Source organism: Hordeum vulgare, chromosome 7H (assembly GCF_904849725.1).
Source record: "Hordeum vulgare subsp. vulgare chromosome 7H, MorexV3_pseudomolecules_assembly, whole genome shotgun sequence".
In the NCBI taxonomy this organism is placed as follows: Eukaryota; Viridiplantae; Streptophyta; class Magnoliopsida; order Poales; family Poaceae; genus Hordeum; species Hordeum vulgare.
In genome coordinates, this window is record NC_058524.1 from 250,398,757 (window position 1) to 250,423,366 (window position 24,610).

The following is a 24,610-nucleotide window of genomic DNA, read 5'->3' on the forward strand; positions in this document are numbered from 1 at the left end:
GCTTGACACCCAATGACGCCGCCCCTAGACACGTCAACATTGAGACGCAAGCTAAAACATATCACAAACGTCAAAAATAAGAAAACGAGGTCATATAGATCACGCTCCCGCGTCATCCTTGTGACGTGGCGAAAAAATATTTAAAAAGGGGAATGCAACACGAGGACTTCCCAAGAGGTCACCCATCCTAGTACTACTCTCGCCCAAGCACGCTAAACTTCGGAGTTCTCATGGGATCCGGTGCTTTAGTGCTGGTATGATCGCATCCAACATGCAACTATCTATTTTTTCCTTATGGTTGCCCCTCCCGTGTCCATTGCCACATTTGCCTCGACAACGGAGACGAGTTTAACACAAGAATTTCACCGCTCCCTCTCTACCCCGACAACACGAGCACCGCCACGATATCTGTGACTTTTCCCACCGCGCTTGACACCCAACGACGCCGCCCCTAGACACGTCAACAATGAGACGCAAGCTAAAACATATCACAAACGTCAAAAATAAGAAAACTAGTAAACATCAAAAATAAGAAAACGAGGTCATATAGATCACGCTCCCGCGTCATCCTTGTCACATGGCACAAAAATATTTCCAAAGGGGAATGCAACACCAGGACTTCCGAGGAGGTCACCCATCCTAGTACTACTCTCTCCCAAGCATGCTTAACTTCGGAGTTCTGATGGGATCTAGTGCTTTAGTGCTGGTATGATCGCATCGAACATGCAACTATCTATTTGTTCCTTATGCTTGCCCCTCCCGTGTCCATTGTCACATTTGCCTCGACAATGGAGACAAGTTTAACATAAGAATTTCACCGCTCCCTCTCTACCCCGACAACACGAGCACTGCCATGACCTCTGTGACTTTTCCCACCGCGCTTGACACCCAACGACGCCGCCCCTAGACACGTCAACAATGAGACGCAAGCTAAAACATATCAGAAACGTCAAAAATAAGAAAACTAGTAAACGTCAAAAATAAGAAAACGAGGTCATATAGATCACGCTCCCGCGTCATCCTTGTCACGTGGCGCAAAAATATTTAAAAAGGGGAATGTAACACGAGGACTTCCGAGGAGGTCACCCATCCTAGTACTACTCTCGCCCAAGCACGCTTAACTTCGCAGTTCTGATGGGATCCGGTGCTTTAGTGCTGGTATGATCGCATCAGACATGCAACTATCTATTTGTTCCTTATGCTTGCCCCTCCTGTGTCCATTGCCACATTTGCCTCGACAACGGAGACAAGTTTAACACATGAATTTCACCGCTCCCTCTCTACCCCGACAACACGAGCACCGCCACGACCTCTGTGACTTTTGCTACCGCGCTTGACACGCAACGACGCCGCCCCTAGACACGTCAACAATGAGACGCAAGCTAAAACATATCACAAACGTCAAAAATAAGAAAACTAGTAAACGTCAAAAACAAGAAAATGAGGTCATGTAGATCATGCTCCCGCGTCATCCTTGTCACGTGGCGCAAAAATATTTAAAAAGGGGAATGCGACACGAGGACTTCCGAGGAGGTCACCCATCCTAGTACTACTCTCTCCCAAGCACGCTTAACTTTGGAGTTCTGATGGGATCCGGTGCTTTAGTGCTGGTATGATCGCATCGAACATGCAACTATCTATTTGTTCCTTATGCTTGCCCCTCCCGTGTCCATTGCCACATTTGCCTCGACAACGGAGACCAGTTTAACACAAGAATTTCACCGCTCCCTCTCTACCCCGACAACACGAGCACCGCCACGACCTCTGTGATTTTTCCCACCGCGCTTGACACCCAACGACGCCGCCCCTAGACACGTGAACAATGAGACGTAAGCTAAAACATATCACAAACGTCAAAAATAAGAAAACTAGTAAACGTCAAAAATAAGAAAACGAGGTCATATAGATCACGCTCCCGCGTCATCCTTGTCACGTGGCGCGAAAATATTTAAAAAGGGGAATGCAACACGAGGACTTCCGAGAAGGTCACCCATCCTAGTTCTACTCTCGCCCAAGCACGCTTAACTTCGGAGTTCTGATGGGATCCGGTGCTTTAGTGCTGGTATGATCGCATCCGACATGCAACTATCTATTTGTTCCTTAAGCTTGCCCCTCCCGTGTCCATTGCCACATTTGCGTGGACAACGGAGACGAGTTTAACACAAGAATTTCACCGCTCCCTCTCTACCCCGACAACACGAGCACCGCCACGACCTCTGTGACTTTTCCCACCGCGCTTGACACCCAACGACGCCGCCCCTAGACACGTCAACAATGAGACGCAAGCTAAAACATATCACAAACGTCAAAAATAAGAAAACTAGTAAACGTCAAAAATAAGAAAACGAGGTCATATAAATCACGCTCCCGCGTCATCCTTGTCACGTGGCGCAAAAATATTTAAAAAGGGGAATGCAACACGAGGACTTCCCAAGAGGTCACCCATCCTAGTACTACTCGATCCCAAGCACGCTTAACTTCAGAGTTCTGATGGGATCCGGTACTTTAGTGCTGGTATGATCGCATCCCATATGCAACTATCTATTTGTTGTTCCTTATGCTTGCCCCTCCCGTGTCCATTGCCACATTTGCCTCGACAACGGAGACGAGTTTAACACAAGAATTTCACCGCTCCCTCTCTACCCCGACAATACGAGCACCGCCACGACCTCTGTGACTTTTCCCACCGCGCTTGACACCCAATGACGCCGCCCCTAGACACGTCAACATTGAGACGCAAGCTAAAACATATCACAAACGTCAAAAATAAGAAAACGAGGTCATATAGATCACGCTCCCGCGTCATCCTTGTGACGTGGCGAAAAAATATTTAAAAAGGGGAATGCAACACGAGGACTTCCCAAGAGGTCACCCATCCTAGTACTACTCTCGCCCAAGCACGCTAAACTTCGGAGTTCTCATGGGATCCGGTGCTTTAGTGCTGGTATGATCGCATCCAACATGCAACTATCTATTTTTTCCTTATGGTTGCCCCTCCCGTGTCCATTGCCACATTTGCCTCGACAACGGAGACGAGTTTAACACAAGAATTTCACCGCTCCCTCTCTACCCCGACAACACGAGCACCGCCACGATATCTGTGACTTTTCCCACCGCGCTTGACACCCAACGACGCCGCCCCTAGACACGTCAACAATGAGACGCAAGCTAAAACATATCACAAACGTCAAAAATAAGAAAACTAGTAAACATCAAAAATAAGAAAACGAGGTCATATAGATCACGCTCCCGCGTCATCCTTGTCACATGGCACAAAAATATTTCCAAAGGGGAATGCAACACCAGGACTTCCGAGGAGGTCACCCATCCTAGTACTACTCTCGCCCAAGCATGCTTAACTTCGGAGTTCTGATGGGATCCAGTGCTTTAGTGCTGGTATGATCGCATCGAACATGCAACTATCTATTTGTTCCTTATGCTTGCCCCTCCCGTGTCCATTGTCACATTTGCCTCGACAATGGAGACAAGTTTAACATAAGAATTTCACCGCTCCCTCTCTACCCCGACAACACGAGCACTGCCATGACCTCTGTGACTTTTCCCACCGCGCTTGACACCCAACGACGCCGCCCCTAGACACGTCAACAATGAGACGCAAGCTAAAACATATCAGAAACGTCAAAAATAAGAAAACTAGTAAACGTCAAAAATAAGAAAACGAGGTCATATAGATCACGCTCCCGCGTCATCCTTGTCACGTGGCGCAAAAATATTTAAAAAGGGGAATGTAACACGAGGACTTCCGAGGAGGTCACCCATCCTAGTACTACTCTCGCCCAAGCACGCTTAACTTCGCAGTTCTGATGGGATCCGGTGCTTTAGTGCTGGTATGATCGCATCAGACATGCAACTATCTATTTGTTCCTTATGCTTGCCCCTCCTGTGTCCATTGCCACATTTGCCTCGACAACGGAGACAAGTTTAACACATGAATTTCACCGCTCCCTCTCTACCCCGACAACACGAGCACCGCCACGACCTCTGTGACTTTTGCTACCGCGCTTGACACGCAACGACGCCGCCCCTAGACACGTCAACAATGAGACGCAAGCTAAAACATATCACAAACGTCAAAAATAAGAAAACTAGTAAACGTCAAAAACAAGAAAATGAGGTCATGTAGATCATGCTCCCGCGTCATCCTTGTCACGTGGCGCAAAAATATTTAAAAAGGGGAATGCGACACGAGGACTTCCGAGGAGGTCACCCATCCTAGTACTACTCTCTCCCAAGCACGCTTAACTTTGGAGTTCTGATGGGATCCGGTGCTTTAGTGCTGGTATGATCGCATCGAACATGCAACTATCTATTTGTTCCTTATGCTTGCCCCTCCCGTGTCCATTGCCACATTTGCCTCGACAACGGAGACCAGTTTAACACAAGAATTTCACCGCTCCCTCTCTACCCCGACAACACGAGCACCGCCACGACCTCTGTGATTTTTCCCACCGCGCTTGACACCCAACGACGCCGCCCCTAGACACGTGAACAATGAGACGTAAGCTAAAACATATCACAAACGTCAAAAATAAGAAAACTAGTAAACGTCAAAAATAAGAAAACGAGGTCATATAGATCACGTTCCCGCGTCATCCTTGTCACGTGGCGCGAAAATATTTAAAAAGGGGAATGCAACACGAGGACTTCCGAGAAGGTCACCCATCCTAGTTCTACTCTCGCCCAAGCACGCTTAACTTCGGAGTTCTGATGGGATCCGGTGCTTTAGTGCTGGTATGATCGCATCCGACATGCAACTATCTATTTGTTCCTTAAGCTTGCCCCTCCCGTGTCCATTGCCACATTTGCCTGGACAACGGAGACGAGTTTAACACAAGAATTTCACCGCTCCCTCTCTACCCCGACAACACGAGCACCGCCACGACCTCTGTGACTTTTCCCACCGCGCTTGACACCCAACGACGCCGCCCCTAGACACGTCAACAATGAGACGCAAGCTAAAACATATCACAAACGTCGAAAATAAGAAAACTAGTAAACGTCAAAAATAAGAAAACGAGGTCATATAAATCACGCTCCCGCGTCATCCTTGTCACGTGGCGCAAAAATATTTAAAAAGGGGAATGCAACACGAGGACTTCCCAAGAGGTCACCCATCCTAGTACTACTCGATCCCAAGCACGCTTAACTTCAGAGTTCTGATGGGATCCGGTACTTTAGTGCTGGTATGATCGCATCCCATATGCAACTATCTATTTGTTGTTCCTTATGCTTGCCCCTCCCGTGTCCATTGCCACATTTGCCTCGACAACGGAGACGAGTTTAACACAAGAATTTCACCGCTCCCTCTCTACCCCGACAATACGAGCACCGCCACGACCTCTGTGACTTTTCCCACCGCGCTTGACACCCAATGACGCCGCCCCTAGACACGTCAACATTGAGACGCAAGCTAAAACATATCACAAACGTCAAAAATAAGAAAACGAGGTCATATAGATCACGCTCCCGCGTCATCCTTGTGACGTGGCGAAAAAATATTTAAAAAGGGGAATGCAACACGAGGACTTCCCAAGAGGTCACCCATCCTAGTACTACTCTCGCCCAAGCACGCTAAACTTCGGAGTTCTCATGGGATCCGGTGCTTTAGTGCTGGTATGATCGCATCCAACATGCAACTATCTATTTTTTCCTTATGGTTGCCCCTCCCGTGTCCATTGCCACATTTGCCTCGACAACGGAGACGAGTTTAACACAAGAATTTCACCGCTCCCTCTCTACCCCGACAACACGAGCACCGCCACGATATCTGTGACTTTTCCCACCGCGCTTGACACCCAACGACGCCGCCCCTAGACACGTCAACAATGAGACGCAAGCTAAAACATATCACAAACGTCAAAAATAAGAAAACTAGTAAACATCAAAAATAAGAAAACGAGGTCATATAGATCACGCTCCCGCGTCATCCTTGTCACATGGCACAAAAATATTTCCAAAGGGGAATGCAACACCAGGACTTCCGAGGAGGTCACCCATCCTAGTACTACTCTCGCCCAAGCATGCTTAACTTCGGAGTTCTGATGGGATCCAGTGCTTTAGTGCTGGTATGATCGCATCGAACATGCAACTATCTATTTGTTCCTTATGCTTGCCCCTCCCGTGTCCATTGCCACATTTGCCTCGACAACGGAGACAAGTTTAACACAAGAATTTCACCGCTCCCTCTCTACCCCGACAACACGAGCACCGCCACGACCTCTGTGATTTTTCCCACCGCGCTTGACACCCAACGACGCCGCCCCTAGACACGTGAACAATGAGACGTAAGCTAAAACATATCACAAACGTCAAAAATAAGAAAACTAGTAAACGTCAAAAATAAGAAAACGAGGTCATATAGATCACGCTCCCGCGTCATCCTTGTCACGTGGCGCGAAAATATTTAAAAAGGGGAATGCAACACGAGGACTTCCGAGAAGGTCACCCATCCTAGTTCTACTCTCGCCCAAGCACGCTTAACTTCGGAGTTCTGATGGGATCCGGTGCTTTAGTGCTGGTATGATCGCATCCGACATGCAACTATCTATTTGTTCCTTAAGCTTGCCCCTCCCGTGTCCATTGCCACATTTGCCTGGACAACGGAGACGAGTTTAACACAAGAATTTCACCGCTCCCTCTCTACCCCGACAACACGAGCACCGCCACGACCTCTGTGACTTTTCCCACCGCGCTTGACACCCAACGACGCCGCCCCTAGACACGTCAACAATGAGACGCAAGCTAAAACATATCACAAACGTCAAAAATAAGAAAACTAGTAAACGTCAAAAATAAGAAAACGAGGTCATATAAATCACGCTCCCGCGTCATCCTTGTCACGTGGCGCAAAAATATTTAAAAAGGGGAATGCAACACGAGGACTTCCCAAGAGGTCACCCATCCTAGTACTACTCGATCCCAAGCACGCTTAACTTCAGAGTTCTGATGGGATCCGGTACTTTAGTGCTGGTATGATCGCATCCCATATGCAACTATCTATTTGTTGTTCCTTATGCTTGCCCCTCCCGTGTCCATTGCCACATTTGCCTCGACAACGGAGACGAGTTTAACACAAGAATTTCACCGCTCCCTCTCTACCCCGACAATACGAGCACCGCCACGACCTCTGTGACTTTTCCCACCGCGCTTGACACCCAATGACGCCGCCCCTAGACACGTCAACATTGAGACGCAAGCTAAAACATATCACAAACGTCAAAAATAAGAAAACGAGGTCATATAGATCACGCTCCCGCGTCATCCTTGTGACGTGGCGAAAAAATATTTAAAAAGGGGAATGCAACACGAGGACTTCCCAAGAGGTCACCCATCCTAGTACTACTCTCGCCCAAGCACGCTAAACTTCGGAGTTCTCATGGGATCCGGTGCTTTAGTGCTGGTATGATCGCATCCAACATGCAACTATCTATTTTTTCCTTATGGTTGCCCCTCCCGTGTCCATTGCCACATTTGCCTCGACAACGGAGACGAGTTTAACACAAGAATTTCACCGCTCCCTCTCTACCCCGACAACACGAGCACCGCCACGATATCTGTGACTTTTCCCACCGCGCTTGACACCCAACGACGCCTCCCCTAGACACGTCAACAATGAGACGCAAGCTAAAACATATCACAAACGTCAAAAATAAGAAAACTAGTAAACATCAAAAATAAGAAAACGAGGTCATATAGATCACGCTCCCGCGTCATCCTTGTCACATGGCACAAAAATATTTCCAAAGGGGAATGCAACACGAGGACTTCCGAGGAGGTCACCCATCCTAGTACTACTCTCGCCCAAGCATGCTTAACTTCGGAGTTCTGATGGGATCCAGTGCTTTAGTGCTGGTATGATCGCATCGAACATGCAATTATCTATTTGTTCCTTATGCTTGCCCCTCCCGTGTCCATTGCCACATTTGCCTCGACAACGGAGACAAGTTTAACACAAGAATTTCACCGCTCCCTCTCTACCCCGACAACACGAGCACCGCCACGACCTCTGTGATTTTTCCCACCGCGCTTGACACCCAACGACGCCGCCCCTAGACACGTGAACAATGAGACGTAAGCTAAAACATATCACAAACGTCAAAAATAAGAAAACTAGTAAACGTCAAAAATAAGAAAACGAGGTCATATAGATCACGCTCCCGCGTCATCCTTGTCACGTGGCGCGAAAATATTTAAAAAGGGGAATGCAACACGAGGACTTCCGAGAAGGTCACCCATCCTAGTTCTACTCTCGCCCAAGCACGCTTAACTTCGGAGTTCTGATGGGATCCGGTGCTTTAGTGCTGGTATGATCGCATCCGACATGCAACTATCTATTTGTTCCTTAAGCTTGCCCCTCCCGTGTCCATTGCCACATTTGCCTGGACAACGGAGACGAGTTTAACACAAGAATTTCACCGCTCCCTCTCTACCCCGACAACACGAGCACCGCCACGACCTCTGTGACTTTTCCCACCGCGCTTGACACCCAACGACGCCGCCCCTAGACACGTCAACAATGAGACGCAAGCTAAAACATATCACAAACGTCAAAAATAAGAAAACTAGTAAACGTCAAAAATAAGAAAACGAGGTCATATAAATCACGCTCCCGCGTCATCCTTGTCACGTGGCGCAAAAATATTTAAAAAGGGGAATGCAACACGAGGACTTCCCAAGAGGTCACCCATCCTAGTACTACTCGATCCCAAGCACGCTTAACTTCAGAGTTCTGATGGGATCCGGTACTTTAGTGCTGGTATGATCGCATCCCATATGCAACTATCTATTTGTTGTTCCTTATGCTTGCCCCTCCCGTGTCCATTGCCACATTTGCCTCGACAACGGAGACGAGTTTAACACAAGAATTTCACCGCTCCCTCTCTACCCCGACAATACGAGCACCGCCACGACCTCTGTGACTTTTCCCACCGCGCTTGACACCCAATGACGCCGCCCCTAGACACGTCAACATTGAGACGCAAGCTAAAACATATCACAAACGTCAAAAATAAGAAAACGAGGTCATATAGATCACGCTCCCGCGTCATCCTTGTGACGTGGCGAAAAAATATTTAAAAAGGGGAATGCAACACGAGGACTTCCCAAGAGGTCACCCATCCTAGTACTACTCTCGCCCAAGCACGCTAAACTTCGGAGTTCTCATGGGATCCGGTGCTTTAGTGCTGGTATGATCGCATCCAACATGCAACTATCTATTTTTTCCTTATGGTTGCCCCTCCCGTGTCCATTGCCACATTTGCCTCGACAACGGAGACGAGTTTAACACAAGAATTTCACCGCTCCCTCTCTACCCCGACAACACGAGCACCGCCACGATATCTGTGACTTTTCCCACCGCGCTTGACACCCAACGACGCCGCCCCTAGACACGTCAACAATGAGACGCAAGCTAAAACATATCACAAACGTCAAAAATAAGAAAACTAGTAAACATCAAAAATAAGAAAACGAGGTCATATAGATCACGCTCCCGCGTCATCCTTGTCACATGGCACAAAAATATTTCCAAAGGGGAATGCAACACGAGGACTTCCGAGGAGGTCACCCATCCTAGTACTACTCTCGCCCAAGCATGCTTAACTTCGGAGTTCTGATGGGATCCAGTGCTTTAGTGCTGGTATGATCGCATCGAACATGCAATTATCTATTTGTTCCTTATGCTTGCCCCTCCCGTGTCCATTGTCACATTTGCCTCGACAATGGAGACAAGTTTAACATAAGAATTTCACCGCTCCCTCTCTACCCCGACAACACGAGCACTGCCATGACCTCTGTGACTTTTCCCACCGCGCTTGACACCCAACGACGCCGCCCCTAGACACGTCAACAATGAGACGCAAGCTAAAACATATCAGAAACGTCAAAAATAAGAAAACTAGTAAACGTCAAAAATAAGAAAACGAGGTCATATAGATCACGCTCCCGCGTCATCCTTGTCACGTGGCGCAAAAATATTTAAAAAGGGGAATGTAACACGAGGACTTCCGAGGAGGTCACCCATCCTAGTACTACTCTCGCCCAAGCACGCTTAACTTCGCAGTTCTGATGGGATCCGGTGCTTTAGTGCTGGTATGATCGCATCAGACATGCAACTATCTATTTGTTCCTTATGCTTGCCCCTCCTGTGTCCATTGCCACATTTGCCTCGACAATGGAGACAAGTTTAACACATGAATTTCACCGCTCCCTCTCTACCCCGACAACACGAGCACCGCCACGACCTCTGTGACTTTTGCTACCGCGCTTGACACGCAACGACGCCGCCCCTAGACACGTCAACAATGAGACGCAAGCTAAAACATATCACAAACGTCAAAAATAAGAAAACTAGTAAACGTCAAAAACAAGAAAATGAGGTCATGTAGATCATGCTCCCGCGTCATCCTTGTCACGTGGCGCAAAAATATTTAAAAAGGGGAATGCGACACGAGGACTTCCGAGGAGGTCACCCATCCTAGTACTACTCTCTCCCAACCACGCTTAACTTTGGAGTTCTGATGGGATCCGGTGCTTTAGTGCTAGTATGATCGCATCGAACATGCAACTATCTATTTGTTCCTTATGCTTGCCCCTCCCGTGTCCATTGCCACATTTGCCTCGACAACGGAGACCAGTTTAACACAAGAATTTCACCGCTCCCTCTCTAGCCCGACAACACGAGCACCGCCACGACCTCTGTGACTTTTCCCACCGCGCTTGACACCCAACGACGCCGCCCCTAGACACGTGAACAATGAGACGCAAGCTAAAACATATCACAAACGTAAAAAATAAGAAAACTAGTAAACGTCAAAAATAAGAAAACGAGGTCATATAGATCACGCTCCCGCGTCATCCTTGTCACGTGGCGCGAAAATATTTAAAAAGGGGAATGCAACACGAGGACTTCCGAGAAGGTCACCCATCCTAGTACTACTCTCGCCCAAGCACACTTAACTTCGGAGTTCTGATGGGATCCGGTGCTTTAGTGCTGGTATGATCGCATCCGACATGCAACTATCTATTTGTTCCTTAAGCTTGCCCCTCCCGTGTCCATTGCCACATTTGCCTGGACAACGGAGACGAGTTTAACACAAGAATTTCACCGCTCCCTCTCTACCCCGACAACACGAGCACCGCCACGACCTCTGTGACTTTTCCCACCGCGCTTGACACCCAACGACGCCGCCCCTAGACACGTCAACAATGAGACGCAAGCTAAAACATATCACAAACGTCAAAAATAAGAAAACTAGTAAACGTCAAAAATAAGAAAACGAGGTCATATAAATCACGCTCCCGCGTCATCCTTGTCACGTGGCGCAAAAATATTTAAAAAGGGGAATGCAACACGAGGACTTCCCAAGAGGTCACCCATCCTAGTACTACTCTCTCCCAAGCACGCTAAACTTCGGAGTTCTCATGGGATCCGGTGCTTTAGTGCTGGTATGATCGCATCCAACATGCAACTATCTATTTTTTCCTTATGCTTGCCCCTCCCGTGTCCATTGCCACATTTGCCTCGACAACGGAGACGAGTTTAACACAAGAATTTCACCGCTCCCTCTCTACCCCGACAACACGAGCACCGCCACGATATCTGTGACTTTTCCCACCGCGCTTGACACCCAATGACGCCGCCCCTAGACACGTCAACAATGAGACGCAAGCTAAAACATATCACAAACGTCAAAAATAAGAAAACTAGTAAACATCAAAAATAAGAAAACGAGGTCATATAGATCACGCTCCCGCGTCATCCTTGTCACATGGCACAAAAATATTTCCAAAGGGGAATGCAACACGAGGACTTCCGAGGTGGTCACCCATCCTAGTACTACTCTCGCCCAAGCACGCTTAACTTCGGAGTTCTGATGGGATCCACTGCTTTAGTGCTGGTATGATCGCATCGAACATGCAACTATCTATTTGTTCCTTATGATTGCCCCTCCCGTGTCCATTGTCACATTTGCCTCGAAAACGGAGACAAGTTTAACACAAGGATTTCACCGCTCCCTCTCTACCCCGACAACACGAGCACTGCCACGACCTCTGTGACTTTTCCCACCGCGCTTGACACCCAACGACGCCGCCCCTAGACACGTCAACAATAAGACGCAAGCTAAAACATATCAGAAACGTCAAAAATAAGAAAACTAGTAAACGTCAAAAATAAGAAAACGAGGTCATATAGATCACGCTCCCGCGTCATCCTTGTCACGTGGCGCAAAAATATTTAAAAAGGGGAATGTAACACGAGGACTTCCGAGGAGGTCACCCATCCTAGTACTACTCTCGCCCAAGCACGCTTAACTTCGCAGTTCTGATGGGATCCGGTGCTTTAGTGCTGGTATGATCGCATCAGACATGCAACTATCTATTTGTTCCTTATGCTTGCCCCTCCCGTGTCCATTGCCACATTTGCCTCGACAACGGAGACAAGTTTAACACATGAATTTCACCGCTCCCTCTCTACCCCGACAACACGAGCACCGCCACGACCTCTGTGACTTTTCCTACCGCGCTTGACACCCAACGACGCCGCCCCTAGACACGTCAACAATGAGACGCAAGCTAAAACATATCACAAACGTCAAAAATAAGAAAACTAGTCAACGTCAAAAATAAGAAAATGAGGTCATGTAGATCACGCTCCCGCGTCATCCTTGTCACGTGGCGCAAAAATATTTAAAAAGGGGAATGCGACACGAGGACTTCCGAGGAGGTCACCCATCCTAGTACTACTCTCTCCCAAGCACGCTTAACTTCGGAGTTCTGATGCGATTCGGTGCTTTAGTGCTAGTATGATCGCATCGAACATGCAACTATCTATTTGTTCCTTATGCTTGCCCCTCCCGTGTCCATTGCCACATTTGCCTCGACAACGGAGACCAGTTTAACACAAGAATTTCACCGCTCCCTCTCTAGCCCGACAACACGAGCACCGCCACGACCTCTGTGACTTTTCCCACCGCGCTTGACACCCAACGACGCCGCCCCTAGACACGTGAACAATGAGACGCAAGCTAAAACATATCACAAACGTCAAAAATAAGAAAACTAGTAAACGTCAAAAATAAGAAAACGAGGTCATATAGATCACGCTCCCGCGTCATCCTTGTCACGTGGCGCGAAAATATTTAAACAGGGGAATGCAACACGAGGACTTCCGAGAAGGTCATCCATCCTAGTACTACTCTCGCCCAAGCACGCTTAACTTCGCAGTTCTGATGGGATCCGGTGCTTTAGTGCTGGTATGATCGCATCCGACATGCAACTATCTATTTGTTCCTTATGCTTGCCCCTTCCGTGTCCATTGCCACATTTGCCTCGACAACGGAGACGAGTTTAACACAAGAATTTCACCGCTCCCTCTCTACCCCGACAACACGAGCACCGCCACGACCTCTGTGACTTTTCCCACCGTGCTTGACACCCAACGACGCCGCCCCTAGACACGTCAACAATGAGACGCAAGCTAAAACATATCACAAACGTCAAAAATAAGAAAACTAGTAAACGTCAAAAATAAGAAAACGAGGTTATATAGATCACGCTCCCGCGTCATCCTTGTCACATGGCACAAAAATATTTAAAAAGGGGAATGCAACACGAGGACTTCCCAAGAGGTCACCCATCCTAGTACTACTCTCTCCCAAGCACGCTTAACTTCGGAGTTCTCATTGGATCCGGTGCTTTAGTGCTGGTATGATCGCATTCGACATGCAACTATCTATTTGTTCCTTATGCTTGCTCCTCCCGTGTCCATTGCCACATTTGCCTCGACAACGGAGACGAGTTTAACACAAGAATTTCATCGCTCCCTCTCTACCCCGACAACACGAGCAGCGCCACGACCTCTATGACTTTTCCCACCGCGCTTGACACCCAACGACGCCGCCCCTAGACACGTCAACAATGAGACGCAAGCTAAAACATATCACAAACGTCAAAAATAAGAAAACTAGTAAGCGTCAAAAATAGGAAAACGAGGTCATATAGATCACGCTCCCGCGTCATCCTTGTCACGTGGCGCAAAAATATTTAAAAAGGGGAATGCAACACGAGGACTTCCGAGGAGGTCACCCATCCTAGTACTACTCTCGCCCAAGCACGCTTAACTTCGGAGTTCTGATGGGATCCGGTGCTTTAGTGCTGGTATGATCGCATCCGACATGCAACTATGTATTTGTTCCTTATACTTACCCCTCCCGTGTCCATTGCCACATTTGCCTCGACAATGGAGACGAGTTTAACACAAGAATTTCACCGCTCCCTCTCTACCCCGACAACACGAGCACCGCCACGACCTCTGTGAGTTTTCCCACCGTGCTTGACACCCAACGACGCCGCCCGTAGACACGTCAACAATGAGAGGCAAGCTAAAACATATCACAAACGTCAAAAATAAGAAAACTAGTAAACGTCAAAAATAAGAAAACGAGGTCATATAGGTCACGCTCCCGCGTCATCCTTGTCACTTGGCGCAAAAATATTTAAAAAGGGGAATGCAACTCGAGGACTTCCCACGAGGTCACCCATCCTAGTACTACTCTCGCCCAAGCACGGTTAACTTCGGAGTTCTGATGGGATCCGATGCTTTAGTCCTGGTATGATCGCATCAGACATGCAACTATCTATTTGTTCCTTATGCTTGCCCGTCCCGTGTGCATTGCCACATTTGCCTCGACAACGGAGACGAGTTTAACACAAGAATTTCACCGCTCCCTCTCTACCCCGACAACACGAGCACCGCCACGACCTCTGTGACTTTTCCCACCGCGCTTGACACCCAGCGACGCCGCCCCTAGACACGTCCACAATGAGACGCAAGCTAAAACATATCACAAACGTCAAAAATAAGAAAACTAGTAAACGTCAAAAATAAGAAAACGAGGTCATATAGATCACGCTCCCGCGTCATCCTTGTCACGTGGCGCAAAAATATTTAAAAAGGGGAATGCAACACGAGGACTTCCCAAGAGGTCACCCATCCTAGTACTACTCTCGCCCAAGCACGCTTAACTTCGGACTTCTCATGGGATCCGGTGCTTTAGTGCTGGTATGATCGCATCCAACATGCAACTATCTATTTGTTCCGTATGCTTGCCCCTCCCGTGTCCATTGCCACATTTGCCTCGACAACGGACACGAGTTTAACACAAGAATTTCATCGCTCCCTCTCTACCCCGACAACACGAGCACCGCCACGACCTCTGTGACTTTTCCCACCGCGCTTGACACCCAACGACGCCGCCCCTACACACGTCAACAATGAGACGCAAGCTAAAACATATCACAAACGTCAACAATAAGAAAACTAGGAAATGTCAAAAATAAGGAAACGAGGTCATATAGATCACGCTCCCGCGTCATCCTTGTCACGTGGCGCAAAAATATTTAAAAAGGGGAATGCAACACGAGGACTTCCGAGGAGGTCACCCATCCTAGTACTACTCTCGCCCAAGCACGCTTAACTTCTGAGTTCTGATGGGATCCGGTGCTTTAGTGCTGGTATGATCGCATCCGACATGCAACTATCTATTTGTTCCTTATGCTTGCCCCTCCCGTGTCCATTGCCACATTTGCCTCGACAACGGAGACGAGTTTAACACATGAATTTCACCGCTCCCTCTCTACCCCGACAACACGAGCACCGCCACGACCTCTGTGACTTTTCCCACCGCGCTTGACACCCAACGACACCGCCCCTAGACACGTCAACAATTAGACGCAAGCTAAAACATATCACAAACGTCAAAAATAAGAAAACTAGTAAACGTCAAAAATTAGAAAACGAGGTCATATAGATCACGCTCCAGCGTCATCCTTGTCACGTGGCGCAAAAATATTTAAAAAGGGAAATGCAACACGAGGACTTCCCAAGAGGTCACCCATCATAGTACTACTCTCTCCAGAGCACGCTTAACTTCGGAGTTCTCATGGGATTCGGTGCTTTAGTGCTGGTATGATCGCATCCGACATCCTACTATCTATTTGTTCCTTATGCTTGCCTCTCCCGTGTCCACTGCCACATTTGACTCGACAACGGAGACGAGTTTAACACAAGAATTTCACCGCTCCCTCTCTACCCCGACAACACGAGCACCGCCACGACCTCTGTGACTTTTCCCACCGTGCTTGACACCCAACGACGCCGCCCATAGACACGTCAACAATGAGACACAAGCTAAAACATATCACAAACGTCAAAAATAAGAAAACTAGTAAACGTCAAAAATTAGAAAACGAGGTCATATAGATCACGCTCCCGCGTCATCCTTGTCACGGGGCGCAAAAATATTTAAAAATGGGAATGCAACACGAGGACTTCCTAGGAGGTCACCCATCCTAGTATTACTCTCGCCAAAGCACGCTTAACTTCAGAGTTCTAATGGGATCCGGTGCTTTAGTGCTGGTATGATCATATCCGACATGCAACTATCTATTTTTCCTTATGATTGCCCCTCCAGTGTCCATTGCCACATTTGCCTCGACAACGGAGACGAGTTTAACACAAGAATTTCACCGCTCCCTCTCTACCCCGTCAACACGAGCACCGCCACGACCTCTGTGACTTTTCCCACCGCGCTTGACACCCAACGACGCCGCGCCTAGACACATGAACAATGAGATGCAAGCTAAAACATATCACAAAAGTCAAAAATAAGAAAACTAGTAAACGTCAAAAATAAGAAAACGAGGTCATATAGATCACGCTCCCGCGTCATCCTTGTCACGGGGCGCAAAAATATTTGTTCCTTATGATTGCCCCTCCAGTGTCCATTGCCACATTTGCCTCGACAACGGAGACGTGTTTAACACAAGAATTTCACCGCTTCCTCTCTACCCCGACAACACGAGCACCGCCACCACCTCTCTGACTTTTCCCACCGCGCTTGACACCCAACAACGCCGCCCCTAGACACGTCAACTATGAGATGCAAGCTAAAACATATCACAAACGTCAAAAATAAGAAAACTAGTAAACGTCAAAAATAAGAAAACGAGGTCATATAGATCACGCTCCCGCGTCATCCTTGTCACGTGGCGCGAAAATATTTAAAAAGGGGAATGCAACACGAGGACTTCCCAGGAGGTCACCCATCCTAGTACTACTCTCGCCCAAGCACGCTGAACTTCAGAGTTCTGATGGGGTACGGTGCTTTAGTGCTGGTATGATCGCATCCGACATGCAACTAACTATTTGTTCCTTATGCTTGCCCCTCCCGTGTCCATTGCCACATTTGCCTCGACAACGGAGACGAGTGTAACAAGAACTTCACCGCTCCCTCTCTACCCCGACAACACGAGCACCGCCACGACCTATGTGACTTTTCCCACCGCGCTTGACACCCAATGACGCCGCCCCTAGACACGTTAACAATGAGACGCAAGCTAAAACATATGAGAAACGTTAAAAAATAAGAAAACTAGTAAACGTCAAAAATTCGAAAACGAGGTCACATAGATCACGCTCCCGCGTCATCCTTGTCACGTGGCGCAAAAATATTTAGAAAGGGGAATGCAACACGAGGACTTCCTAGGAGGTTACCCATCGTAGTACAACTCTCGCCTAAGCACGCTTAACTTCGGAGTTCTAATGGGATCCGGTGCTTTAGTGCTGGTATGATCATATCCGACATGCATCAATCTATTTGTTCCTTATGATTGCCCCTCCAGTGTCCATTATCACATTTGCCTCGACAACGGAGACGAGTTTAACACAAGAATTTCACCGCTCCCTCTCTACCCCGACAAGACGAGCAGCGCCACGACCTCGGTGACTTTTCCCACCGCGGTTGACACCCAACGACGCCGCCCCTAGACACGTGAACAATGAGATGCAAGCTAAAACATACCACAAACGTCAAAAATAAGAAAACTAGTAACCGTCGAAAATAAGAAAACGAGGTCATATAGATCACGCTCCCGCTTCATCCTTGTCACGTGGCGCAAAAATATTTGTTCCTTATGATTGCCCCTCCAGTGTCCATTGCCACATTTGCCTCGACAACGGAGATGAGTTTAACACAAGAATTTCACCGCATCTCTCTACCCCGACAACACGAGCACCACCACCACCTCTGTGACTTTTCCCACCGCGCTTGACACCCAACAACGCCACCCCTATACACGTCAACAATGAGACGCAAGCTAAAACATATCACAAACGTCAAAAATAAGAAAACTAGTAAACGTCAAAAATAAGAAAACGAGGTCATATAGATCATGCTCCCGCGTCATCCTTGTCACGTGGCGCAAAAATATTTAAAAAGGGGAATGCATGTCACACCCTGTTTTTCACCCCAAGTTTTCTGTGTTGCAAAAATCAGAGCTTGTTAAAACTTTTTCAAATAATGTTGTGAGTGCAATGTCAGCCCTTGTTTGAGTGTATGCTTGCTTGTTTGATGACTCAAACCCATGAAAAACTTATTATTTTGCTCTCATCAAAAACCCTTTTTCATTTACATCAAGATCACCTTCATCATGTTGGGATACACTACTAGCTCATGAAGCCAAGTGGCACTTCCAACCAAAGTTGGTGATCTGATCCTAGTATCATTTTCATTCATTAAAAACATTATTTGGTGATTTAAAATATTATTTTCCTATTTTATATATTTGTCTATTTCTAAGGCCAGTAATGATATTTCCACAAGGAAAATTACTTTCCTGCCTTAGAAAATTCTGAGTAAATTCATGGAAGCTCAGAAGGACATATATTTTCCATACATAAGATTTTCAACCCTATTTCATATTAATATTATTTGAGTAAAACCCTGAAAACCATTTCTATCTGTTTTAGCTTTTTGAGATGTTTCCAAAGGAAATTATCTCAGTAAATTCCCATAAAATTACAGGAGCCCTCCCAAACCATATTAGGTGCTCACTTAAAATCTCACCTTGATCCAAGGTGGGGAAGATCACTTAAAGAGCTCAAAACCCTCTCTCTCGAGAGTAGAGTTGGAACAACTTTACATTGCAAAGTTTCTCCAATGGAGCTGAAACTTTGTAGAGGTGTTTAACACCCCAAATGAGGACTCCACACCAAAAATGGGAATTCTGAGACTCTGTTTGGCCACACTTCCTTTGTAAAGGACAGTACTGGTCACTTTGAGACATTTTCAAGTTTGCAAAGCCAAACTTGTTCAATGGAGCTCAGATTTGGTGGAACCCCATGTTTTTACCCCAAGACCAAACCTGTTAAGTTTCATTTACAATGGTGGAGTGGAAGCACCCCAAGTCACTGTCGAACACCTACTGATAGGAAGGTAAAAACCTTCCTAGCCACTGTTTTACCCAATGTCAAGGCCCCAAACTTGGTGGGTTAGAGCACTAGAACACCTTGAACAACCAGTCAACCAGCCCCTCCCCAACTCCAAGCACAAGTGACAAGAACTCCAATTTGAGCTGCAGGACAGTACTGGCAACACTAGTGTTCCTTGCTCCCTTGACCAGCTCGAGCTCCCACTAAACCACAACGGCTAGGCACACCCCCAGCAACACTCAGGACATGGAGGACACGTCCCAAGTGCCCCAGAGCGAGCTAGCATGCCGTGGCATGCCAAAACTGGGCTCTGGGCGCGCTACAGAGAGCCACCCGCAAGGGGCCGACGCTCCGGCCGGTCCCAGCCTCCCCAGTTATGTCCAAGCGCTCCCCCGACAACCATTGAGTGCAAAGCTACCCCAGGGACCCTCTCCCCCTCACGCAAGAGGTCAGGCAATGGACACGGTCGATGCAGCTCGTCCCCACTCGCTTTCCCTCTGCGGCCGTTGCACCAGGAGGCCCTAAACCACGTCCCGAACCCATGGTTTCGCGGCCAGCACCTCACTGTGCTTGCACGCGTGCCACAGTGAGTCACCGGCGTGCCCGAGTCGGGTCACCGTCATTGGCCTATAAATAGACCCCCCCCCCCCCCGGCACTCCAGCACCCTCCAAGCATCTTCAGCACAACCAGTAGACACTCCCTAGCCGCCCAATCGAGCTCGCAGAGCCCCGGTGCTCGAGATCGACCTAGGCCCCTCCGCCTCGAAGCTCCGGTCGATCTCCGGCTACACCCGGCTCCTGCGCTGCCCGACCTCTCATTACACTCCCCTCGACACCAGGAACGTTTCCCCTAACTCTCCCGAGCGAATCCATACCCCTAGCCCCTAGTTCATCGCGAACCCGAAACCCTTCCGCCACGAGCACCTCGTCACCGGCAACCCAGACCACCTCCGGTGACGTCCCGACCATGAGCAGGTAGGCGGAGGCACGAGGAACCCGTTCCCGTTCCTAGCTAGGCCTGAGGACAACGGCAGCCTCGCCGGCGTCCATCTCCACCTCTCTGGCCGGAGGTAGGAGAAGGACCCGATAGGTGGAGCCCACCTGTCGGTGTCCTGGGGCAGCCAGCGCGCGCAGCCGCTGACGCTCACCCCAGGGGCCCGCAGGTCAGGTTTGAACCTGCCCCGCGCGCGCCTGGTGGCCAGGCGTGCTGGCTGGGCCAGCTGGATCTGTTTCCCCTGGCCTTTTTCTTTTGTTTTAATCCAGCAAACTAAATGATTTTTCTAAAAAGATTTAGCTAGTAGGAAAATATAATTCTTCCACCAGTATTTTTCTAAAAATGAGTAGTATTTGATTCTGTAATAGTTGACATTTATCAAAAACAGAAACTATGTTGGTATAATAAAATGATATTAAAACGCACTTGTTTGCTTCTGTTTGCTTTTAAATAAATATGCTTAGCTAATAAAACAATAGGAAACATTTTTCAAAATAATATCCTGAATTTATTCAAGCCTTGCAACATTTTTAGAAGCACTTTGTGATCTGTTTTAGTGAGAGCTAGTATTTATTTATTCCTTTCTCGACGGTAGAGTTACCGAGTGACGGAGGATCCGGAGCGGAAGACCTCGAAGACCCTGGATACCTAGCTGACCAAGGCAAGCAGCCCTTTGACCATGACTTGAGCTGATGCATGCTAGAATAGCAAGTACCTTTTCCGTTGCATGTGATCACAGTGCCGGTTCATCATTGATGTGATGGTACCGAAGGCTTCTTCGAAGCACTTGCATGATAGTAATGATATTCGCATGGCTCCTCGGAGCACAAACATGATGAGCTGACCCTACTGTCTATGAGGATCATGCTACTGTCATGTTGATTAATAAGGTTATAAGATCCTTGCATTGAGCTTGACCCTACCCCTTGAGGGTCATGTTGTTACCATATTGACAAGTAATAATAGAGCATATTATCACAAGCATAATGTTGAGTTAAATAAAGAGTTTATGAAAACCCCGTCGGGTGCCTCTAATGCCCGAGGGTGATGATGAGTTGGTGATCACTTTTGGTGAAGTGATGCACCGGTGATTTTGGTGTGAGTATGGTTTCGGAAATGGATTAGATTTATGATGTGTCGACCGTCCCAACCTTACCCAGTACGACCATGATACCCCTTTATGGGACGGGGCTTTGTTGATTACTCTGGTCGGTACTAGCAAAGAGCCACATTACTAGTGGCGGGAGTGATCGGTGTCACTCTCGTGATGGGGTCGTGCCAGGTAGGACGACTATGCCATTATTATGAGTTCCAGGCACACCGTTGGTCCCTGCATGGTTGTTACAGTCCAGAGTCGGTGCTTGTAAGACGTACAACATGTGGGCTGGGTACCAATCGAGTGGATCTCTTTGTCTAGTATCGTCAGGGGAAAGATGATGATCAGGTACTTACCTCGGGTATATGTGATATACCGCGAGTCGTGGATGACACGGAAGTTTCCCGTTTCTCGTGGGTCCAGCGTACTACCTCTGCAGAGTGTAAACTATTCGAATAGCCGTGTCCACGGTCAAGGACAGTTGGGTGGTGCTGCTTAAACTACGTCCTGAGTTTCCGCATAAACCAAGTGTGTGTGTGTGGTGTTAAAAAAGTGTTGTTATAATCATGATGATCACAATAATATGATCAAGTTCGGTGACTTGACATATAGGGTAAACCCGGATGGTTTAGCCCTCATTAATATCTTGAGGATATGACAAGTCCGATGACTTGGCTTATAGGGTGAACCCAGTGTGTTCAACCCTTGACAGATATGTCAATATCTGTAACCTGTTATTCGCAAGTAGTTCTTTAACTTGTTGCACATACTTGATCATACCAGCACATCGCATTCCACTCGAGATATCTGTTACTGTTATTCATTACCATATATACGTCATGGGCTGTTTGCGAGTACATTCAAATTACTCATTGGCTTGCCACTGGTTATGTTATTGGCCAGACATGGAAGGACCGGAGTTTGGCGATGAGTACGCCGTCGGAGACGGACCTGCGATCTAGGACGCTTCCGAGTCAGAATGCCTGTCGGTGTAGGCTTGATGGCATGGGCACCGCTTAGCCCTTGCGAGTTTCCGCTACTCGATGTATCCGTTTTATTTGGCTTTAGGCCTTGCTCTTGAACCCGGCCTTCTGGTCATTTGATGTAATAATTTGGTACTCGGATGTAAGACTCTATTATTCAGTATATGTGTTCAGTGAACATTGATCCTTGGGGTCACTGGGCACGGCAAACTCGACTTGCTAGTCGGGGTCCCCACAGAACTGGTATCAGAGCCATCCTGACTATAGGAAGCCTTAGATAGCATGGACGTTAACCAAGAACGTTAGGACGCGAGCCTTGCACAAGACTCTTGCACATACAACCTCCTGACTTCTCTCCTATGCCTTGTAGATGGCTGCTGTACCTGAGACGCCTCTGGAGACCGGCTTTCCACTACTTCTGGTGGATTGTCTCGAGAAGTGCCACGTACGACGCACGCCCATCTTCCTCTACCACGAGCACCGGGTCAACGTCGACACCAAGGAATATCACATGGACGTGATAGTGAAGGCTAATGACTCCCGGCTAGTTGGTTCTTTGAAGGACCACAGATGGGAGGGCTGATGTTGGCAGTGGAGACGGCTGCATGAGAGGCGCTCGTGCAACTCCGCAGCATCCTCCCTGAGATGGCTAATGAGCCTGTCACTCGTCATCTACCTTTCATTAAGGAAGGAGTGGATGGGAGCTGGACACTCACCCCAGCCATGGAGGATGGGATGCCACTGAGGTTTCAGACCTACTTCAGTCTCTCGTCAGACACCTTGACACACTTCCTGGTTAAGGAATCAGTCAAGCTACACCAAGAGCTGCACCTAGTCAAAGGCCTGCTCCACACTGAGAAGATGCAGAACCGCAAAGTAAAGAAGGCAGGCGCACCTGAAGGGAGGGCAGCTGTTGCCACTAGGGGTGGTGTGTTACCCATCCAGGCAGTCCCTCTTCGGAGTCGCCGCCTGACAGCGGAAGAGTACACTGAGATCTTCGCCGCCTCGCCCAAGAGATGCCGAGACGTGCAGATTCTTTCTTCCACTCCTATAAAGGAAGAGGATGTTGATGAAGATGTGGATCCTGTTGAGCACGCCTTTGAGACCGAGTAGTCCGCCGGGTAGGTTTTAGCGTAGGCAATTTGGAGTACCCGAGTATAGGGTATCCTTGTATCCATTTTTAATTTGCGTATGTGTGCTTGATGTAAGTCACCTATTGCCTTGGGCAGCCTGTAAGTGACTACATCACCTAGTTGTCATGAATGCAATTTCCAGTTTGTCAAAAAACTTTGGTTTTCAAAACTTGGCACATGCACGTATTGGACCCCCTCTTACTAGGAGCAAATCCTTGTACTCCCGAGCAAGGTGGCATTTTGACCTGTCTGTTTCTATGACAGGATGGTGAACGCAACCCGCAACAGCACCTTCGGCAACCCCGGCGCCGGCTCCTCAGGGACGTCGTAGGGAACCGAAGGAGAAGCTCACACTGGAGGTCACCACGAGCAGCCTAGAGACCTTCCACCACCACCTCCTCCTGAGAACTTGACGATGGCTCAGTTCCTTCAAGCTCTTCGAGAGGAGCGTCAAGCCAGCAATGCCGCTATCCAGCAGCTGACCCAAGTCCTGGTGGACAACCCGCCGCGGAATGAGTATGGCGGTGGTCGCTCTACTCTTTCTGAGTTCATGCGGACTACGCCCCCATATTCACGGAGTCGACTGAACCCCTGGACGCCGATGACTGGATTCGCACCATTGAAGACCTCCTTGCGCTGGTCAAGTGCACCGATGATCATGAGAAGGTCCTTTATGCTTCTCACTGTCTCGGAGGCACTGCGAGGGTATGGTGGGATGGATTCCAGATCATGCGGGCAGGGCAAGTCATCACGTGGGAGATGTTCAAGGAAGGATTTCGCGCGGCTCACATTCCGCCTGGACGGATGACCATTAAGAAGCGAGAATTCCGAGCCTTGAGGCAGGGCAGTGGAACTGTTAAGGAGTACCTGCAGAAGTTTAATGTCTTGTCAAGGTACGCACCTGAAGATGTTAACACTGAGGCCGCTAAGGTGGAACGCTTCATGGAAGGGTTACAACAGTCCCTGCAATACCAGCTGGTGGTTTGCGACTGCCAGACTTTCAGCGAGTTGGTTAACAAAGCGCTTATGCTGGAAGACAAGCGTCGTGTAATGGACGACACCCGCAAGCGCAAGCTGATAGGTAGTGGAGGACCCGGTAACGCAAGACCAAGA

General features: G+C 48.3%; 39 non-coding genes across 39 annotated transcripts; all 39 read right to left on the minus strand.

Annotated features, from left to right (window-relative positions):
- Positions 1-149: 149 nt before the first annotated feature.
- On the minus strand, positions 150-268 carry LOC123414281. The gene has a single exon (XR_006614283.1). It is a non-coding gene; the product is annotated as a 5S ribosomal RNA (ribosomal RNA).
- Positions 269-601: 333 nt separating this feature from the next.
- LOC123414131 lies at positions 602-720 on the minus strand. The gene has a single exon (XR_006614209.1). It is a non-coding gene; the product is annotated as a 5S ribosomal RNA (ribosomal RNA).
- A 333-nt stretch (positions 721-1,053) lies between these two features.
- Positions 1,054-1,172, minus strand: LOC123413722. Its single transcript, XR_006613840.1, has one exon. It is a non-coding gene; the product is annotated as a 5S ribosomal RNA (ribosomal RNA).
- A 333-nt stretch (positions 1,173-1,505) lies between these two features.
- On the minus strand, positions 1,506-1,624 carry LOC123414975. Its single transcript, XR_006614883.1, has one exon. It is a non-coding gene; the product is annotated as a 5S ribosomal RNA (ribosomal RNA).
- Positions 1,625-1,957: 333 nt separating this feature from the next.
- On the minus strand, positions 1,958-2,076 carry LOC123414714. Its single transcript, XR_006614640.1, has one exon. It is a non-coding gene; the product is annotated as a 5S ribosomal RNA (ribosomal RNA).
- Positions 2,077-2,409: 333 nt separating this feature from the next.
- Positions 2,410-2,528, minus strand: LOC123413745. Its single transcript, XR_006613861.1, has one exon. It is a non-coding gene; the product is annotated as a 5S ribosomal RNA (ribosomal RNA).
- Positions 2,529-2,839: 311 nt separating this feature from the next.
- Positions 2,840-2,958, minus strand: LOC123414283. The gene has a single exon (XR_006614285.1). It is a non-coding gene; the product is annotated as a 5S ribosomal RNA (ribosomal RNA).
- A 333-nt stretch (positions 2,959-3,291) lies between these two features.
- Positions 3,292-3,410, minus strand: LOC123413772. The gene has a single exon (XR_006613886.1). It is a non-coding gene; the product is annotated as a 5S ribosomal RNA (ribosomal RNA).
- A 333-nt stretch (positions 3,411-3,743) lies between these two features.
- Positions 3,744-3,862, minus strand: LOC123413723. The gene has a single exon (XR_006613841.1). It is a non-coding gene; the product is annotated as a 5S ribosomal RNA (ribosomal RNA).
- A 333-nt stretch (positions 3,863-4,195) lies between these two features.
- Positions 4,196-4,314, minus strand: LOC123414976. Its single transcript, XR_006614884.1, has one exon. It is a non-coding gene; the product is annotated as a 5S ribosomal RNA (ribosomal RNA).
- Positions 4,315-4,647: 333 nt separating this feature from the next.
- On the minus strand, positions 4,648-4,766 carry LOC123414715. The gene has a single exon (XR_006614641.1). It is a non-coding gene; the product is annotated as a 5S ribosomal RNA (ribosomal RNA).
- Positions 4,767-5,099: 333 nt separating this feature from the next.
- Positions 5,100-5,218, minus strand: LOC123413746. The gene has a single exon (XR_006613862.1). It is a non-coding gene; the product is annotated as a 5S ribosomal RNA (ribosomal RNA).
- Positions 5,219-5,529: 311 nt separating this feature from the next.
- On the minus strand, positions 5,530-5,648 carry LOC123414285. The gene has a single exon (XR_006614286.1). It is a non-coding gene; the product is annotated as a 5S ribosomal RNA (ribosomal RNA).
- Positions 5,649-5,981: 333 nt separating this feature from the next.
- On the minus strand, positions 5,982-6,100 carry LOC123413773. Its single transcript, XR_006613887.1, has one exon. It is a non-coding gene; the product is annotated as a 5S ribosomal RNA (ribosomal RNA).
- Positions 6,101-6,433: 333 nt separating this feature from the next.
- On the minus strand, positions 6,434-6,552 carry LOC123414716. The gene has a single exon (XR_006614642.1). It is a non-coding gene; the product is annotated as a 5S ribosomal RNA (ribosomal RNA).
- A 333-nt stretch (positions 6,553-6,885) lies between these two features.
- LOC123413747 lies at positions 6,886-7,004 on the minus strand. The gene has a single exon (XR_006613863.1). It is a non-coding gene; the product is annotated as a 5S ribosomal RNA (ribosomal RNA).
- Positions 7,005-7,315: 311 nt separating this feature from the next.
- Positions 7,316-7,434, minus strand: LOC123414293. Its single transcript, XR_006614294.1, has one exon. It is a non-coding gene; the product is annotated as a 5S ribosomal RNA (ribosomal RNA).
- Positions 7,435-7,767: 333 nt separating this feature from the next.
- LOC123414812 lies at positions 7,768-7,886 on the minus strand. Its single transcript, XR_006614732.1, has one exon. It is a non-coding gene; the product is annotated as a 5S ribosomal RNA (ribosomal RNA).
- Positions 7,887-8,219: 333 nt separating this feature from the next.
- Positions 8,220-8,338, minus strand: LOC123414719. The gene has a single exon (XR_006614643.1). It is a non-coding gene; the product is annotated as a 5S ribosomal RNA (ribosomal RNA).
- Positions 8,339-8,671: 333 nt separating this feature from the next.
- Positions 8,672-8,790, minus strand: LOC123413748. Its single transcript, XR_006613864.1, has one exon. It is a non-coding gene; the product is annotated as a 5S ribosomal RNA (ribosomal RNA).
- Positions 8,791-9,101: 311 nt separating this feature from the next.
- Positions 9,102-9,220, minus strand: LOC123414305. The gene has a single exon (XR_006614305.1). It is a non-coding gene; the product is annotated as a 5S ribosomal RNA (ribosomal RNA).
- A 333-nt stretch (positions 9,221-9,553) lies between these two features.
- On the minus strand, positions 9,554-9,672 carry LOC123414814. The gene has a single exon (XR_006614733.1). It is a non-coding gene; the product is annotated as a 5S ribosomal RNA (ribosomal RNA).
- Positions 9,673-10,005: 333 nt separating this feature from the next.
- LOC123413724 lies at positions 10,006-10,124 on the minus strand. The gene has a single exon (XR_006613842.1). It is a non-coding gene; the product is annotated as a 5S ribosomal RNA (ribosomal RNA).
- A 333-nt stretch (positions 10,125-10,457) lies between these two features.
- On the minus strand, positions 10,458-10,576 carry LOC123414062. The gene has a single exon (XR_006614149.1). It is a non-coding gene; the product is annotated as a 5S ribosomal RNA (ribosomal RNA).
- A 333-nt stretch (positions 10,577-10,909) lies between these two features.
- On the minus strand, positions 10,910-11,028 carry LOC123414866. Its single transcript, XR_006614782.1, has one exon. It is a non-coding gene; the product is annotated as a 5S ribosomal RNA (ribosomal RNA).
- Positions 11,029-11,361: 333 nt separating this feature from the next.
- Positions 11,362-11,480, minus strand: LOC123414909. Its single transcript, XR_006614822.1, has one exon. It is a non-coding gene; the product is annotated as a 5S ribosomal RNA (ribosomal RNA).
- Positions 11,481-11,813: 333 nt separating this feature from the next.
- On the minus strand, positions 11,814-11,932 carry LOC123414880. The gene has a single exon (XR_006614794.1). It is a non-coding gene; the product is annotated as a 5S ribosomal RNA (ribosomal RNA).
- Positions 11,933-12,265: 333 nt separating this feature from the next.
- LOC123413725 lies at positions 12,266-12,384 on the minus strand. The gene has a single exon (XR_006613843.1). It is a non-coding gene; the product is annotated as a 5S ribosomal RNA (ribosomal RNA).
- A 333-nt stretch (positions 12,385-12,717) lies between these two features.
- Positions 12,718-12,836, minus strand: LOC123414056. The gene has a single exon (XR_006614143.1). It is a non-coding gene; the product is annotated as a 5S ribosomal RNA (ribosomal RNA).
- A 333-nt stretch (positions 12,837-13,169) lies between these two features.
- On the minus strand, positions 13,170-13,288 carry LOC123414918. Its single transcript, XR_006614830.1, has one exon. It is a non-coding gene; the product is annotated as a 5S ribosomal RNA (ribosomal RNA).
- A 333-nt stretch (positions 13,289-13,621) lies between these two features.
- On the minus strand, positions 13,622-13,740 carry LOC123414853. Its single transcript, XR_006614770.1, has one exon. It is a non-coding gene; the product is annotated as a 5S ribosomal RNA (ribosomal RNA).
- A 333-nt stretch (positions 13,741-14,073) lies between these two features.
- On the minus strand, positions 14,074-14,192 carry LOC123414282. Its single transcript, XR_006614284.1, has one exon. It is a non-coding gene; the product is annotated as a 5S ribosomal RNA (ribosomal RNA).
- Positions 14,193-14,525: 333 nt separating this feature from the next.
- LOC123413692 lies at positions 14,526-14,644 on the minus strand. The gene has a single exon (XR_006613813.1). It is a non-coding gene; the product is annotated as a 5S ribosomal RNA (ribosomal RNA).
- A 333-nt stretch (positions 14,645-14,977) lies between these two features.
- On the minus strand, positions 14,978-15,096 carry LOC123414488. The gene has a single exon (XR_006614441.1). It is a non-coding gene; the product is annotated as a 5S ribosomal RNA (ribosomal RNA).
- A 333-nt stretch (positions 15,097-15,429) lies between these two features.
- Positions 15,430-15,548, minus strand: LOC123414177. Its single transcript, XR_006614249.1, has one exon. It is a non-coding gene; the product is annotated as a 5S ribosomal RNA (ribosomal RNA).
- Positions 15,549-15,881: 333 nt separating this feature from the next.
- LOC123414060 lies at positions 15,882-16,000 on the minus strand. The gene has a single exon (XR_006614147.1). It is a non-coding gene; the product is annotated as a 5S ribosomal RNA (ribosomal RNA).
- A 333-nt stretch (positions 16,001-16,333) lies between these two features.
- LOC123413988 lies at positions 16,334-16,452 on the minus strand. The gene has a single exon (XR_006614084.1). It is a non-coding gene; the product is annotated as a 5S ribosomal RNA (ribosomal RNA).
- A 639-nt stretch (positions 16,453-17,091) lies between these two features.
- On the minus strand, positions 17,092-17,210 carry LOC123413808. The gene has a single exon (XR_006613922.1). It is a non-coding gene; the product is annotated as a 5S ribosomal RNA (ribosomal RNA).
- A 332-nt stretch (positions 17,211-17,542) lies between these two features.
- LOC123413888 lies at positions 17,543-17,661 on the minus strand. Its single transcript, XR_006613996.1, has one exon. It is a non-coding gene; the product is annotated as a 5S ribosomal RNA (ribosomal RNA).
- Positions 17,662-24,610: the final 6,949 nt, after the last annotated feature.